The sequence below is a fragment of the Arachis duranensis genome, chromosome 4, assembly GCF_000817695.3.
Source record: "Arachis duranensis cultivar V14167 chromosome 4, aradu.V14167.gnm2.J7QH, whole genome shotgun sequence".
Classification (NCBI taxonomy): Eukaryota; Viridiplantae; Streptophyta; class Magnoliopsida; order Fabales; family Fabaceae; genus Arachis; species Arachis duranensis.
In genome coordinates this window covers 43,606,481-43,611,414 of record NC_029775.3, presented here as the reverse complement: position 1 = coordinate 43,611,414, position 4,934 = coordinate 43,606,481, and positions in this window count along the sequence as shown.

The following is a 4,934-nucleotide window of genomic DNA, read 5'->3' as shown; positions in this document are numbered from 1 at the left end:
TGGATTCTATTCCGGCCTGATTGAGAACCGACAGATGAATTCTGCGTGCTGTGACAGAGCATATGCAATCATTTTCACTGAGAGGATGGGAGGTAGCCATTGACAACGGTGAAACCCTACATACAGCTTGCCATGGAAGGAGACTTGCGTGTTTGAAGAAGAAGACAGTAGGAAAGCAGAGATTCAGAAGATGGAGCATCTCCAAACCTCAACCTATTCTCCATTACTGCAAAACAAGTAATCATTTCATGTTCTTTTGCTTTTCACAATCAATCCTGATAATTTCTGACATCCTGACTAAGATTTACAAGATAACCATAGCTTGCTTCAAGCCGACAATCTCCGTGGGATCGACCCTTGCTCACGCAAGGTATTACTTGGACGACCCAGTGCACTTGCTGGTTAGTTGTGCGGGGTTGCAAAAGTGTGATTGCAATTTCGTGCACCAGAATACCACAGACAAGGTTAGACTTTTCAGACTCCCATGAATGCCGCCATCAATTCTAGCTTATACCATGAAGATTCTGATCAAGGAATCCAAGAGATATGCGCCCGGTCTAAGGTAGAACGGAAGTGGTTGTCAGTCACGCGCATTCATAGGTGAGAATGATGATGAGTGTCATGGATCATCACATTCATCAAGTTGAAGTGCAACGAATATCTTAGAACAAGAATAAATTGAATTGAATAGAAAATAGTAGTAATTGCATTGAAAGTTGAGGTACAGCAGAGCTCTACACCCTTAATCTATAGTGCGTAGAAACTCCACCGTTGAAAATACATAAGTGAAAGGTCCAGTCATGGCCGAATGGCCAGCCCCCAAAACGTGATCAATAGTTTCCTAAGATGAATAATAAAATAAAACTGAGACCAAAGATGTCTAATACACTAGTAAAAAGTTCTATTTATACTAAACTAGCTACTAGGGTTTACAGAAGTAAGTAATTGATGCATAAATCCACTTCCAGGGCCCACTTGGTGTGTGCTTGGGCTGAGCTTGATCTATCCACAAGCTGAGGCTTCTCTTGGAGTTGAACGCCAATTTGTAACGTGTTTTGGGCGTTCAACTCTGGTTCGTGACGTGTTTCTGGCATTTGACTCCAGAATGCAGCATGGAACTGGCATTGAACGCCAGTTTTCGTCGTCTAATCATGAATAAAGTATAAACTACCATATATTTATGGAAAGATCTAGATGTTTATTTTCCAACGCCATTGAGAGCGTGCCATTTGGAGTTCTGTAGCTCCAGAAAATCCATTTCGAGTGCAGGGAGGTCAGATTCCAACAACATCAGCAGTCCTTTGTCAGCCTCCTATCAGAGTTTTGCTCAGGTCCCTCAATTTCAGCCAGAAAAATACCTGAAATCACAGAAAAACACACAAACTCATAGTAAAGTCCAGAAATGTAAATTTCGCATAAAAACTACTGAAAACATCCCTAAAAGTAACTAGATCCTACTAAAAACTACCTAAAAACAATGCCAAAAAGCGTATAAATTATCTGCTCATCACAACACCAAACTTAAATTGTTGCTTGTCCCCAAGCAACTGAAAATCAATTAGGATAAAAAGAAGAGAATATACCATAAATTCCAAAATATCAATGAATATTAATTCTAATTAGATGAGCGGGACTTGTAGCTTTTTGCTTCTGAACAGTTTTGGCATCTCACTTTCTCCTTTGAAGTTTAGAATGATTGGCTCCTAGTTACGTATGTTGATTCTTGAACACAGCTACTTTTATGAGTCTTGGCCGTGGCCCTAAGCACTTTGTTTTCTAGTATTACCACCTGATACATAAATGCCACAGACACATGACTTGGTGAACCTTTTCAGATTGTGACTTAGCTTTGCTAGAGTCCCCAGTTAGAGGTGTCCAGAGCTCTTAAGCACACTCTTTTTGCTTTGGATCACGACTTTAACTACTCAGTCTCAAGCTTTTCACTTGGACCTGCATGCCACAAGCACATGGTTAGGGACAGCTTTGATTTAACCGCTTAGGCCTGGATTTTATTTGCTTGGGCCCTCCTATCCATTGATGCTCAAAGGCTTGGATCCTTTTTACCCTTGCCTTTTGGTTTTAAGGGCTATTGGCTTTTTCTGCTTGCTTTTTTCTTTTTCTTTCTTTCTATTTTGTTCGCACTTTTCTCTTTTTTTTTCACAAGCTTTTGCTTTTTCACTGCTTTTTCCTACTTCAAGAATCAATTTCATGATTTTTCAGATTGTCAATAACATTTCTCTTTGTTCATCATTCTTTCAAGAGCCAACAACTTTAACATTCATAAACAACAAGATCAAAAATATGCACTGTTCAAGCATTCATTCAGAAAACAAAAAGTATTATCACCACATCAATATAATTAAACTAAATTCAAGGATAAATTTGAAATTCATGTACTTCTTGTTCTTTTTGAATTTAAAAACATTTTTCATTTACGAGAGGTGAAGGATTCATGGAATTATTCATAACTTTAAGACATAGTTACTAACTACTAATGATCATGAAGTAGAGACACAAAAACATAGATGAACATATAACATAAAAATCGAAAAATAGAGAAATAAGAACAACGAATGAGTCCGCCTTAGTGATGGTGGTGCTTTCTTCTTGAAGAACCAATGGTGCTTTTTGAGCTCCTCTATGTCTCTTCCTTGCCTTTGTTGCATGATCCCTAATGATTTTGGTGCTTTTATCCTTAGTTGCTCCCAATAATTGTGTGGAGGGAAATCTATCCCTTGAGGTATCTCAGGGATTTCTTGATTTGCAGTCACATGTTCTACCACTGAGCTATAGACCCTTTAGATGAATCTTTCCATCTCCCATGACTCAGAGGTGGAAGCTTTTGTCTTCCCTTTTCTCTTTTTTTTTTTGAGGTTTCTCTGGCCTTAGGTGCCGTCAATGGTTATGGAAAAACAAAAAAGCTATGCTTTTACCACACCAAACTTAGAATGTTGCTTGTCCTCGAGCAAAAGAAGAAAGAATAAAAGAAGAAGAAGAAGATATAGAGGAGATGGAGGAATGTGTGTATTTGGCTATATGGGTGGGATTGGGTGGGAAAGAGATGGATGGATGTGAGTGGTAAATGGGGTAATTGAGAAGAGAGATTGAGGTGATTGGTGAAGGGTTTTTGGGAAAGTGTGTTATATGATTAATTAGGAGGTAAGGTGGGAATATGTTAGGTGGGGATCTTGTGGGGTCCACAGATCCTGAGGTGTCAATGATTTACATCCCTACACCAATTAGGCATGAAAAATGCCTTAGCATACCATTCTGGCATTTAAACGCCGAAGTGATGCACGTTCTGGGCATTTAACGCCCATGTGTAGCATGTTTCTGGCGTTGAACGCCAGTTCCATGCTTGTTACTGGCGTTCAGTGCCAGCTTTCCTCAAGGAATATTCCTGGCGTTCAAATGCCAGGATGTTGCTTATTTCTGGCATTCAACGCCAGATCCATGCTCTGTTCTGGCGTTGAACGCCAGCCAGATGCACCTTACTGGCGTTTAAACGTCAGTAAGTCCTTCCTCCAGGGTGTAATTTTTCTTCTGCTATTTTTTATTCTGTTTTTAATTTTAATAAATTTTTTTCGTGACTCCACATGATCATGAACCTAATAAAACACAAAATAAAATTAAAATTAGATAAATAAAAATTGGGTTGCCTCCCAACAAGCGCTCTTTTAATGTCACTAGCTTGATAGTGGGCTCTCATGGAGCCTTAGAGAAGTTCAGAGCATGATGAAGGTCTCCCAACACCAAACTTAGAGTTTGAATGTCGGGTCTTCTCAATACCAAACTTAGAGTTTGGTTGTGGCCTCCCAACACCAAACTTAGAGTTTAACTGTGGGGGCTTTATCTGACTCTGTACTGAAAGAAGCTTTTCATGCTTTCTCTCCAATGTTACAGAGGGATGGTCGTGTGCCTTAAACACAAAGTAGTCCCCATTCAATTGAAGGACTAATTCTCCTCTGTTAACATCAATCACAGCACCTGCTATGGCTAGGAAAGGTCTTCCAAGGATGATGCATTCATCATCTACCTTCCTAGTGTCTAAGATTATGAAATCAGCAGGGATGTAAAGGCCTTCAACCTTTACTAACACGTCCTCTACTAATCCATAAGCTTGTCTTACTGACTTGTCTGCCAATTATAATGAGAATAAGGCAGGCTGTACCTCAATGATCCCTAGTTTCTCCATTACAGAGAGTGGCATAAGATTTATCCCTGATCCCAGGTCACACAGAGCCTTGTTAAAGGTCATGGTGCCTGGTGGACGAAATTGTGATTCCTTTATTATTGTATTTTGTAAAATTCATTGCTTTTTCAACTATGTGTGGACACAACTCTGTTCAACTTAACCAGCAAGTGTACTGGTCATCCAAGTAATACCTTACGTGAGTAAGGGTCGATCCCACAGAGATTGTTGGTATGAAGCAAGATATGGTCACCTTGTAAATCTCAGTTAGGCAGATTAAATGTTTATGGATTTCGAAAATTAGTAAATAAATAGAAAACAAAAAGGGATAGAAATACTTATGTAAAGCAATAGTGGAAATTTCAGATAAGTGTGTGAAGATGCTGTGATCCTCTCGTATCTCTATTTTCTTATTACATTCATCCAATCCTTCCTACTCCTTTCCATGGCAAGCTGTATGTAGGGCATCACCGTTGTCAATGGCTACATCCCATCCTCTCAGTAAAAATGTTCCTATGCTCTGTCACAGCACGACTAATCATCTGTCGGTTCTCAATCAGGTTGGAATAGAATCCCTTGATTCTTTTGCGCTTGTCATCACACCCAGCCTTCAGGAGTTTGAAGCTCGTCACAATCATTCAATCCCAGAATCCTACTCGAAATACCATAGACAAGGTTTAGACTTTCTGGATCCTCATGAATGCCGCCATCTATCTAGCTTATACCACAAAGATTCTGTTGG